Source organism: Macaca fascicularis, chromosome 2 (assembly GCF_037993035.2).
Source record: "Macaca fascicularis isolate 582-1 chromosome 2, T2T-MFA8v1.1".
NCBI lineage: Eukaryota > Metazoa > Chordata > Mammalia > Primates > Cercopithecidae > Macaca > Macaca fascicularis.
Genome location: NC_088376.1, coordinates 150,558,993 through 150,572,232, shown reverse-complemented (window position 1 = coordinate 150,572,232; position 13,240 = coordinate 150,558,993). Strand labels below are relative to the sequence as shown.

The following is a 13,240-nucleotide window of genomic DNA, read 5'->3' as shown; positions in this document are numbered from 1 at the left end:
ATTCTCCTGCCTCAGCCTCCTAAGTAGCTGAGATTAAAGGCATGTGCCACCATGCCCAGCTCATTTGTATTTTTAGTAGAGGCGGGGTTTCTCCACGTTGGTTAGGTTGGTCTCGAACTCCTGACCTCAGGTGATCCACCTGCTTCTGCCTCCCAAAGTGCTGGGATTACAGCTGTGAGCCACTGCGACTGGCGCATGTATGATATTTTATGATCTGTGGATCTGCCAAAGGATTAAGCATTATTTATACTACTTTGGCACATTATTTTCTGAAGTGATTGAAAAGTTCCTCTCATTTCAATCTATTAGGAAGCTACTTTTAAAGCCTGTAAGAGTTGACTCATGAAGAGACCACATAATTTGTCTAACATCACAGAGGAAATACAAGATATAATGAAGTGATAATATTCAGATATTTAATTACATTAAGATAATACTAGCTCATAACTTGAACTGTGATAACATTTCTTAGGTTAATTGATGTTTCAGAATAACTGTTTTGAGGTCAAAAATGGTTCAAGGAAGATCTGTGACTTGTCTTGACTCAGAAAAAAAATGATGGGTAAATATAACTTTTTCTATCACTGCTATTCCAAATGGTTATTTTCCTATTTTGTTTCACCGCGTCTGGCTTATGAGGAAACTGGGACACGCGTTAACTTTATTTTTCCCTCTCCTAACCCCCTCTTTCAAACTCCAAATCTGTTTTCTACTCCTTAAAGGCCTTGTTTTCAGGTAGCAAGGAAACAAGCAACTAGCCTTTCACATTTTTGCTGATAGTGGTTTAGTGAACTAACCCCACTAGGAACTTTGGAATTTTAAAAGTAGACCCAAAACTTTCAAATTCAAAAACATTTTAAACTTGAATTCAAAGACATTCAAATTCAAAGACATTTTAAGGGGTGAATGACAGCCAGAGGGGTGTGGTCAAGGTTAGGAAGTTCCTTTCAGAACTTCATCTTTGCACTCGAACAGTTTGACAGTTAAGTTTCTCCACTGCCCTCGATATAAAGGAAGACTTACTCCTTAAACATATAGGATGAAAAAGTAACCTCTTTCCATTCCCTTTCCCAAATTATCTTCTTTAGTATAGAGCCAGAGAGAATAACAGTGCTAAGTGGCAAACTGAGATGTCCTATGATGTCACCAAGAAGCAGGGTAAATTCTTAGAAATCAACCTTATATTTTAAGACTATACACAGTAATCATGCAACCTGCTGATTGTGGGAGTTGAGCATACACAGATCTGGTACATTCCTACTCACGGTATTTCCCTATTTCTCTACCTCCCTCATATCTACCTTCTCCTTATCTGTGGCAAACTGTGAAGGACTTCTCACCCCACGTTTACGCTAATGTGAACTCTTCTCAGAAGGTCAGATAATCTGTCTCAATATGTCTTATCCACGCATTATAATCCTCTCAGATGAGTCTACAAATTAAAGTGGTGTTTTTTTTAAAATAGTGACATAGTTAAAACCAAGCAATGAATTTATTTTCTAAAATCAATGAAGTGGAATAAAAATGCTTCCTAAACAGATATTGAATCCAACTGAACTGAACTTACACGATCTAATTTAAATCCCGACTGGAAGGTTTAAAATCTCCACTTAATGGATTCAATTCCTTTATATCTAAAAAATCACAGTAGGAAAAAAAATTCATGGCACTGTCCCACAAAACATTTTCAAGTTGAGAACAGCCTGGCCACTGGAACAGTTGGAGGTATGGCAATGCCTCTGAGAAAGCCTACACTGTAGGATTAAGGCACTGGAAGACAACACGGCTCCCCACTGCCCGACAGGGACACTCCGCCCACCTACACGCACCAGTTTGAGCCTTTCTTTGCCTTCGCCTCCGCATCCTTTTAGTGAAGTCCCTACTTGGGCTTTGTAGCTTCACACTGCAGCAGGCAGAGTGGCTTGACAGTTCACTGTGCAGTTCGGGGTCCAGAGAGGGTGGGAGAAGTCCTCTCCAACAATCCTCAGTCCCTAGTCCCATGCACACAAGCCTCTTCACTGCATCACCCCGTGTGCTGTTACCAGTATCTTCCCATCACCGAGACACTGCTTGCAGAGGCCTCCTGTTTGGCATATTCAGTCCAAGTCCCTTACTTTCTTAAGTAGGAGACACTTCACAACAATATATATCAAAAATTCACATGAAGAATTTAAAATTTATTATTTGGATGGTGCACAACTAATTATAAGTTTTTCCACTTACTCCCTACTAGCAAATAGGTGGGTTATTAGGAGACATCTGAACCTTTCAAGCCACTAAAACACGATTTTTTGGTGAGTGCTTGTTGAAAGAGGCCCATTTTAATGACAAGCACAAGTCACTATTTAGTCTTGTGAGTTTTGACACTAAACTGTCTTCTGATTTGATGGATCCTAGGCCTCATTACAAAATGAACTTGTCCCTGGGGAATATACGTTAAGAATTCACATGGTGTGCCATAAAAATATGCAAAGACTAGAACTTTATCAAATAAAAGCACACAATCTGTGCCTTCTAGATGCATCAGATGTACAATGTTAACATAAGAGGGTCTACATAGGACTCGCAAAGCTGGAATAAAAATAATTACTATGCTGATTTTTGTCCAAAGTCATCAGGGAATGGAAAGTACAATTTTAAATTGAATGATAATAAAATATTCCCAGAAATGGTTTATAAATTGATCACCACATGAGAAGCATGATCTTCAATCTTAATAATCTCAAAGTTATTGAGGTTTGAACTAGAGTAAACTATTAACATTGGTAAAAGAGTTAGCTATGACATAGATATTCATGAAGGTTCTCTTCAGAATATCAGCTCAATTCAATTCAGGGTCATGGTCATATCATTTAAGATACATGGGTTTGCTCATAAAGCCTTAAAATCATAGCAAAAAAGCAAGCAATAATAACTGCAACACTTTCCCTGTTTCAAAGATGACGAAATTGAGTTAGAAAGGATAAAGGACTTGCCTAAGCTATAATAATTGAAACAGCTGAAAATGTAAACAGTCATACTCTGAATTAAATTCTCGGTATTAAAATATTGATGTGTACTTATTGTTGAAGAGAAATATTTAAAATATGTAAGTCTGTTTTTACAAAATAATTTAAGCATATACTATTATTGGTGACAGATATTATCTAAACATCTACAAAAGTTTTCCCAAAAACATGGCCTATTGTATTTGAATAGATTTCCTCCGAAGAACCTACTTTAAGTGCATTAATAACAGTTTTAAAACATATACTACATAACTCCTCCTAATCTACCTGTGTATTGTGAGAAAACGCAAACAGTAAGAACTTCCAAGAAGATTTCGAATAATCTTAAATCTAAATTTTTGATCTAGAACACTATGAAACTAACTCAGTTGATTCACTAGAGATATCTACACTTGCAAGATGGTTGTTCACAACTCTTACTATTCTTTTGTGGAGTCAAATTAGATCCATTTCAAAGGACCTTTGTAAGCAATTAAAATCACTGCGCTTTTTGTTGCTTTTGGATGTTAAGAGAGAGAGTAAGCAAAGTGGAGATCTACCAGGAAAAATAAGCAAGTTAGAAATTCAGTTGTGGGGGGCGCATATGTTTACGCTTACAGACTAGTGACTTCACCAAGTTTTCTCTATTAGTGAGTTTTAAAAAATCCTCTACAGCTAATATTTATTTAGTGGAATCCTATGAGACCAAAAACTTCTTCCAGCACATTTGCCACATCTAATGACATACTGTATTTCCAAGTCCAAGAGACAATGAATCCAACAGAAAGACACCCACAATTAGAATGACCAACTCTGTCCTATGCATTGGGAATATATAGATGCTAAGAAAGAAGTGAAAGTGTGGGCCAGAATGTGTGAAACGTTCAGAAAATATCATTTTAGCATATTTTCCAACTTCATGAAAGCCTCGTTATTAATAACGATTTTACAATCTGAAAACTAAATGAAATGTATTATTAATACTTGTATATGTTCCACGGTTGTGCCTTTTACACAGCTTTCATGCATATGATTACCTTGATAATTAAGGTTAGTGGCAAACATCCCTGTTGTCAGACAATTTCAGAAGAAGGAAAATAAGTATTTGTTTATATTTATATAACATTGATTAAAAACAATTCGCTATGACCATCAGTAATCCATTTCTAATTCATATTCCTCATGTCACACCTTTTCTCTTGTATACATTTTAAATGTCATAGGAATTTAGAAATATTGCAATTTTTTAAAGCATAATCTAGAATTTTTAAAAAACTAGTTCTGAAACATATGAAAAATGAACATTTAGGAAACTAGTGCTTCAAAGAAAATATTATATTTTATCATTAAAAATAGCAATTGCAAAAACATTTTCAAAGCACCTAAGTTCAATAAAAAATACGATGCCGGTGGACATTTTAGTTTTAATTTTAAAAAGAAATTATATTCTTTTTAATGTGAAAACAACATCTAAAAAGCCTGGGATTCTACAAAACTTTATACCTCACTGATGCCATGGTTTTACAGCAGTTATTGTTTAAAAACTGGAAACAAACTTGTAAATATCAAAAAAGTTTTTGATTTTTAAAAAAAAAATCATTAGTTTTTTTTTCCTTTAAGTGAGTTTTAAAAGATTGAGATGGCCACCAGTTGATTCAAAGATCTTTTAATTTAAGACATAATTATTAGCAAGTTAACTATCAAATATCATATAATTTAAATCGGGGAGAAAAATTACGTGAAGTACACAGAAGACAAAAATGGATAGTTTTGTAACACTTCACTTTTTGGCTGAGACATTACCTTTAAAGTTTTGTATATTAAAGTGAATATTATGGTACTGTATTTGATTCCAAAGTGAATCTGACTGAAAATATACTTCAGAAAAATTACTTTAAAACTTGAACAGAATGTTTTGATATATTACTCCAAATGCTAACTGGTAGCATCTATGAGTGTTTTCTGTCAAACTCCCCTAAGAGTGGAAGGTATTTCTTTAAGAGAAAAGCCACAGTGAATGTCCATGCCAGTCCCTATACCAGAAAGGTTTTCTAAATCACCTAGCACCATCAGTTGGTTCTGTTCTCAGTCAGCAATCAATCACTTAGCTACAGACAGAAAGCCTGCCATTAAATATCCGAAACCTGTCGAAGATTTGCCCAGGTCCTTTTAAAGAGTGATTTATTGATTGTTCTCTTAATAACTCCAGTGAACTATTTGTCTCACGAATGACAGAAACAGTTGGGGCTAAAATAATGTACTTCAAAATCAGAGTTTTTTCCAGGAATAGGTATTATACAACTCAGTTTATCATTTTGTCTGGTTTTATATCCAAATGATAATGTACACAAATAAACTTTACATTTTGTCCCTAATCTTGCAAGGAAAAGAAGAAAAACTCTAGTTTCTTGATGACAGACGACTATTTTTAACTGGGTATCTTTTATAACAATGACACTATTTTTTACAACCGTTAGCCTACGACCCAAGTGACTTGGATTCTTATAAAACAAGAGCACTGCAAAATAATAATAATAATAATGACATAAGGATACTATAACTTTGCAAATTTCGGACCTATCACCAACACATTCCAACAAAATGCAATGAGAGTGAGCCAACTCACCTAAGGAAAGGGAATTAAGCAGAATGCAGAAATGCAGCCTTCTTGTCACCAGCAGAGGTAAAGGCCCCTTCCTTACCTACCACTGACCTTATATAAAAGCCGCAGCTCGGTTACTCCCCGTTTCTGACTCCTTACCTTAGGCTCCTCCCTAAACACCGAGGCGTAAAGTACCACGACTACACACCCACCTTCCACCAACAACGAGGGACCTGAGATTTCTGTTAACTTCTGCTGCCTCTACCCCCCTCAGTTAGGCTCCCAAGAGGAGTGGTCAGCGCCTGGCACGTGCAGGAGCCCACAACGCAGCGACTTCGCTTTTCCAGCCCCCCGCGGTGCGGCTGGGGGTCCAGGCTGCGCGCTCCATACGCCGAGGCACGGAGGAACCCAGTCCCCGTCCCCAGTCCCTCCGCCGGGCGCAGGGCCAGAACAACGCGTCCGGGCACGGGGCCTGGCCAGCCCCAAGCGCTCCCCTCGCTGAACGGTCCCGCGGTCCCCGCGCGGCGGTCGCCCCTGGGCTCTGGAGAGCGAACGGGACGTTCCCTCTTCCTCAGCAGGGGTGCAGCGCGGCCTCAAGACGGACGCACACACGAGGATCTTCGCTTCCCCGGGTCCAGACACCCTGCTCCAAAGTTCCCCCGGAGCGGCCCCCGCCGCCTGCGCACCTCCGCCGGGAACGCGGAGGTCCCCGTGTCTCCGGCTCCGCGCCCACCCGGCGCTCTCCCGAGGGGGGCTGTCCTGGAAGCCGGGACTCACCGGCTCGCGTCCACTCAAGTCAACACCGGCCACGGCTCTCTATCCCCGCGCCTCTCGAGCTGCCCGCACCCTCCGCCCCTAGTGCGCGCTCTGGTAGACGCGACCCACAGCCCGGGTGCCCTCAGCCCAGGACCCCTTCACCCGGTCACCCGTGACCCGCCCGCCCGCGACCCGTCAGTCCGAGTTCTCCTGGACCATGACGCTGCCTCAGCCCCGGATCCCTCAGCCAAGACCCCCTTCTCCCGAGCTCTCATCCGTCTGGGACCCCGTCAGTTCCCGTTCCCTCTGACCCGGGCCCCAGACTCTCGGCCCCGGCCCTCCGCGCGCCCCCTCCCTGAGCGCTCCCCGCCAGCAGCCGGGTCCCGAGCGCCGCGGGCACCCGGACTCTGACCTGCGGCCGCGGCGGCGTGGCGCCCCTGTCCGGTGTCCCCGAGGCCGACCCGAGCGCCCCAGGCGGCGGCTGCGGCTCGGGCTCGGGCTCCGAGTGCGGTGGGCCCCGCCTGCCCGCGGCGGAGCCGGGCCGGGCCGAGCCGGGCCCGGCGCGGGGGCGGGCGCGGGCGCCGGCTGGGGGTGGGGATGGGGGTGGGAGCGGGGGCGGCGGCGGCGGCGGCGGCGGCGCGCGGCAGGGAGGGAGCGGCCCCGGCTCGGCCGCCGCCCGCGCACAGTAGGGTCGGCGGCGGGAGCCACCGGCTTTCCCGCGTCCACTCTGTGCGCGGCGCAAGCTACCTGGTGTCGTTTGCTCCCGCTACCACCGCTGGGAGGCGGCCCAGAGAGGGTCCCATTTCCGAAGAGGGACCTGAAGCTTAGGGGGATGCCCCGGCAGGGGCCGGTTTGGGGAGAGCCTAGGTGTGGGGCTTCCTCTCGGCCAGAGTGGCTTGCCCTTCACACGGCGGTCAGCCAGGCTGTCTTCCCAAGATGTTCTTTCCAGTGACATTTTTAAAGAAAATTTAATTAAAGCATATTTCGGGTCCCTCGGTTTTCTCTTCTGACCCGGTGGTACTGCACACTTTCAGAGTTCCTTGCATTTGTAAGTTACATGGTTCTTCACAAGTCACTGAGTTTTAATCATTAAAAACATTTCTTAAACTCATTAACAGAATTTCTTAAATTTCTTAGCAGTGTTTCTGACACCGAGGGACTCAGAAAACATGGGTGGGACCGAGTGGGGACGTGAGACACAAGAAACAGTTTCTCATGTGTTGGGTAGATAGTGACCGTTTCTTTTCCTGCCACACTCTCCATCATGACCTGTCCAAAGTGGGTTGGCAGGTGCGTGTTCAGAAAGCCGCTGGTCTCCTGGACTTGAGGCTCCTCTTTCCCTTTTTCCAGTCGTATTTCTGGAGCATACTGTTCTGGGACTGACCCTCTTTGGGGAGGCAGGGATGCCTGAGGCCCCCCACTTCAGGAAGCTTATGGACTATGTGCTGGGGTACTCTCCATTTCTTTCTAGCTTCATTGTGGTTACACACCTTCTGTGGTACAGAAGGTTCTCATTTGTGGTTGGAGCAAAGTTTTGTAAGGATGGGTATCACAAGGGAAAAGATTCAGAAATTAAATCAACAGACTCATGTCCTTCCTCCACAGCCCCTAAGATAAGAAGCTGCGAGCCACAGATCTTACAGGGACTGACCACTGAAAGACCATTTCTTAGCCTGCGATTTAGGTAGTTAGGTTGACGGGGATCCACAGTCTACGCTCAGGTGGAAGTGCTGCGTGCGTCCTACTTCTTGTTCATTTCAGAGTTCCAATCTGCTTTTTTTGGTCTTTCTTCCTTTCTTTTTCTTTTCTTTCTTTCTTCCTTCTATGAGACAGGGTGTTGCTGTGTCTCCCAGGCTGGAGTGCTGTGGCGTAATCACGGCTCACTTAAGCCTCGACTTCCCGGGCTTGAGGGATCCTCCCACCCCAGTCTTCCAAGTAGCAGGGACTACAGGTGCACACCACCACGCCTGGCTAATTTTTTTTTAATTTTTATTTTTAATAGAGACGGTGTCTTGATATGTTGCCTAGACTAGTCTGAAACTCCTGGGCTCAAGTGATCCTTCTGCCTCAGCTTCCCAAAGTGCTGGGATGACAGGCACTAGCCACTGCGCCCAGCCTGCTTTTTAAAATTACAGCTTTATTGAGGAATAATTAACATAATCTAAAATTTAAATACCATACAAGTAAAATGTACAATTCAGGCCGGGTATGGTGGCTCACGCATATAATCCCAGCACTTTGGGAGGCCAAGGCAGGTGGATCACTTGAGGTCTGGAGTTCAAGACCAGCCTGGCCAACATGGTGAAACTCCGTCTCTACTAAGAAATGTAAAAATTAGCCGGGCGTAGTGGCACACGCCTGTAATCTCAGTTACTCAGGAGGCTGAGGCAGTAGAATCGCTTGAACCTGGGAGGCAGAGGTTACAAGCCAAGATTGTGCCACTGCACTTCAGCCTGGGCACCAGAGCAAGACTCCATCTCAAAAATAAATAAATAAATAAAACGTACAATTCAATGAGTTTTAGCTTATTGACGGAGTTGTGCCATCATCACCAAATCTACCCTTAGAACATTTTTATCACTCCAAAAAGGAACCTCCTCTCCATTAACAGTCATTCCTATTCTGGACAATTCATATAAATAGAATCATATCATATGAAGTCCATTGTGACTTTTTTCTTTCACTTAGCATAGTATTTGTGAGGCTCATCCATGTTATAGCTCATATTAATATTTCATTCCTTTTTATGGTCAATATTCCATTATACAGATATACCACATTTTGTTTATTCATCCCATGAATTGATGGATATAGCTCGTTTCTATTTTTATGGGCTATTATGAATAATGCTGCTGTGAGCATTCATGTACAGGTTACTTGTGGACATATGTTTTTATTTCTCGTGAGTATATACCTAGGGACAGAACTGCAGGATCACAAGGTAACTCGATGTTTTTGAGGAACTGCCAGTCTGTTTTCCAAAGTGGTCACACCATTTTACAGTCCCACCAGCAATGTGTCAGGATTCCAGTTTTTCCACATCCTTGTCAACACTTGCTATAGTCTTTTTTATTTTAGCCAACCTAAAGGGTATGAAGTGATAGCTCATGGGGTTTTGTTTGTTTGTTTTGAGAGAAGGTATTGCTTTGTCACCCAGGCTGGAGTGCAGTGGTGCAATCACAGTTCACTGCAGCCTTGAATTCCTGGGCTAAAGCAATCCTCCCACCTCAGCTTCCCAAGTGGCTGGGACTACAGGTGCGTGCCACCACACCTAATTTTTGTATTCTTTTGTAGAGATGGAGTCTCACTATGTTGCCCGAGCTGGTATCTCATAGTTTTGATTTGCATTGTCCTAGTGACTATCCTGTTGAGCGTCTTTTCATGTGTTCATTGGCCATTTATCTTTTTTGAAGAAAAGTCTACTTAAATCCTTTCCCTGTTTTTAAATTGGATTATTTTTCTTTCTGTTGTTGAGTTGTAAGAGTTATTTATTTATATATTCTATATACAAGTCTCTAATCAGATACATGATCTGCCAATATATTCTCCCAGGCTGTAAGTTGTCTTTTTACATTTTTTAAAAATTATTTATTTATTTTTTTAAAACTGAGGTCTCGCTATGTTGCCTAGGTTGGTCTTAAACTTTAGGGCTCAAGTGATCTTCCTGTCTCAGCCTCCTGAATAGCTGGAATTACAGGCAGATGCCACCATGCTTGGTTCTTTTTACTTTCTTGATGTTGTCATTTGAGTTTTTAATTTTGATGAAGTCCAGTTTACCTGTTTTTTCTTTTGGTGTCATATTGGTGACTAACCCAAAGTCATGAAATTTGCTCCTAATATTTATTTTAAGAGTTTTAAAGGTTTAGTTCTTACCTTTAGGTTTTAAATTCATGTTGAGTTAAATTTTGTATATGATGTGAGATGGGGGCCAATCTGTTTTTTGGTGGGAAAATTCCCATAATTCAGTAGCGGTGACTAAGGGGAACCCCACAACAGTGAACTCATAAGTGGTGCAAAACTTTAGAGTTGAGCTGAATATTTTCTAAATTCCCTCTGGATCAAAAATTTTGTGATTTTTTTTTTTTAAGGAGACCTATGGGTAGTGAAGTGTATAAATGTAAGAAGTTAAGTAATGTAAACTGAAATAATATGTCTATTTTTCAAATTGCAAATCTTGATCTATTAGTAGGTTATAAAATCTATTTATTCAGTCATAACCAGTATTTTTTAATCAAGCAAAAAGGACAGAAATAATCAGAACACACCTACTGTATTAAAGAAAGTGCTGTTTCATAACTTTTGTGTTATGCATGTGTGTGTATCTGAGTGTACCAGGAGTTGGTATAAAATGTGATTTTTACTGTGGGCCATATCTTTTAAAGTTGGAAAAACACTGTATAAACTATAGCTGTAGAATTCTTTCTTTCCACAAGCATTTTATTGAGTGCTTATTTTGTGCCAGGCCCTCTGCTAAGTGCCGGGAATAAAATGATAAACAGCACATGGTCCCCACCCTGCAACTTTGCACACAGGCAGTGCGATCCATATGGGGTTCCTAGAGACAAAAGACTGTGCCTGTTTCAATTTTCCCAAACCACAAAGACTCCTTCCAAATATTGGTGTTTGGTGCCGTGGGACTTTTTTTTTTTATTTTTTATTTTTTGCAATTAATGCTTAGTTGTTTATCTCATTTGAGATTTGCAGACATATTTACTCTTCTTTCAATAAAGAGGACTTTGTTCCCAGGTTTAGAATTGCATACTATGTTTATTATATTAAGAAGAGAGTGCAAGTCTAGAAATAGAAGTTTATCATAACTGAATTGATTTCCATTTTACTCCAACTATATTTAAACTAGTCTCACTGGACAGACCTCAGATACTTTGTAGTAGTGTTATGCCACTTCTTAAGGGAAAAATTTAAAATCATAGCAAAAATTTTTCTTTATTATCCAAGTGTTCAGCAAAACTGGGCATTGGGAATAGTGACACGTAACCATTTTGCAGATTGAGTTTAGGAAAATTAGTGTGCTGTATTTGCAGTCAAGCAATGAAGCCACTCATTTACAGTAGCTGTGTATAATCGTAGCACTGACATTTGCTCCTTATCTTTATCTGAGACACCATTTATCAATCTTTAAGCATTATAAATTCCCAGGAGATTTAGAAGATCTTAATTTAAAATTTCAAAAATCATAACCAGTTCAACATGCCAGGCAGGTTAAACATACACATAGGCACACACACACACTTCCACAAATGTATCTACTTTTTGAATGACTCTGACATGTTCCCACTTGTGATTTTTACATCTAGTTATGAAATTTTACCCACAACCTCCCAATTTTACTTTGAATTTTATTAAGGTCCTTTTCTCCTCCTCTGTTTGTTCTGCCTCCTCCAATGTTGCCCTTCACAAAATAACTTGCTCATCTCTTACAAGGTCTTAAGGACCAAAGCCAGGTTCACAGCCTTTTCTTCTAACTTAAAATTGCTTGATCTTCTCATATACTGTACCCCTCTGCTTCATTCAGCATTCTATTTCTATTTTGAATGGTTGCCTATAAGTAAATAAAAATTTCTGGGACATTTTAGTGAAAGTATTGATCTTGATTATATTCAAATCAAAAATATAATATAGCTATGTATTGGTTCAAAAAACCCACAGAGAGTCCAGTCTCATGCCTGTAATCCCAGCACTTTGGTAGGCCAAGGTGGGCGGATCACTTGAGGTCAGGAGTTCATGAACAGCCTGGCCAACATGGTGAAACCCCATCTCTCTACTGAAAATACAAAAATTAGCTGGGCGTGGTGGCATGCACCTGTAATCCCAGCTATTTGTGAGGCTGAGGCAGGAGAATCGCTTGAACCTGGGAGGCAGAGATTGCAGTGAGCCAAGATCATACCATTGCACTCCAGCCTGGGCAACAGAGGTGAGATAACACCAAAAAAAAAAAAAAAAAGAAAAAAAAAAGAGAAAAAAAAACACAGAGAATATAGCCAAATTAGTCATTTTTTCTCTTAATACACCAACTTAGAGCTTTCCTCTAGGTAATTTTTTAAAATGGAAAGAAATATAATAACACTCTCTTAAAAGCACTGAATGAAATAACCCATTTTTTTTTACTCATCTATTTTTGAAAACATTTTATTTTATTTTTTATAATTTGGAAACGCCTATGAAATTAATAATGACATTTAATTTCAGAGAGATTTCACTTGGTAATTTCAACACTTTTGAGTTAGACTATTTACATTTTAAGATTTTAATGGCTTAAGACACATTTGAAACGTTCAAAAGTGATTTTGGTTTTCAGGGAATAAAAAAAGAGCCATTTGTCCTGCTTTCTCAATTTTTCTCCACTTTTCCCCCTAAAAATGGACCTACTTTGGGTATCAGGTTATCCTCTAAGTATCAAGAGGCAGGAAGCCAATTGAGCAGAAGTTAGGACGACGGGAACTCATAATTTTCTTGGAGGGGCAAGTCCTACTTTCTAGTTGTCTTCTCCTTTCTGAAGAAAGAATTCTGTTTTAATCAAGTACGGGTGTAAAGGAAAGAGCCCCGACCTTTATTTCTGCTCATTGTGACTTTGAACAGGAGATTCAACCTCTCTGAGGCTTAGTTTCCTCATCTGTAAAATGGCAATATAATATATTCTCAGGCCAGGACTCTGAGGCTACAGTGAGCTGTGATGGTGCCACTGTACTCCAGGCTGGGCGACAGAGCAAGACCCTGTCTCTAAAATACACACACACACACACACATATTTTTATATGTATTTATATATATTCACAGATGTGAGTGTATGTATATATATATTTTAGAGACAGGGTCTCTAAAATAGGAATATATATATATACACACACACAATTAGAATGCAAAGAATATACACATA

General features: G+C 41.0%; 1 protein-coding gene across 11 annotated transcripts in view; it reads right to left on the bottom strand.

The window, feature by feature from the left end:
• Window positions 1-6,904, bottom strand: part of PPARG (peroxisome proliferator activated receptor gamma) — a 148,950-nt gene extending 142,046 nt beyond the window's left edge. For 3 of the 11 annotated variants that reach the window (XM_065539001.1, XM_015445349.3, XM_074033000.1), the window contains exon 1: window positions 6,758-6,904. The gene's annotated coding sequence lies outside the window, so the exon portion shown is untranslated. Of the gene's footprint in view, window positions 1-5,613; window positions 5,679-5,801; window positions 6,133-6,366; window positions 6,453-6,757 lie in introns of those variants that run through there. The other 8 variants (XM_065539002.1, XM_065538998.1, XM_074033001.1 and 5 more) reach the window with 4 other exon arrangements.
• Window positions 6,905-13,240: the final 6,336 nt, after the last annotated feature.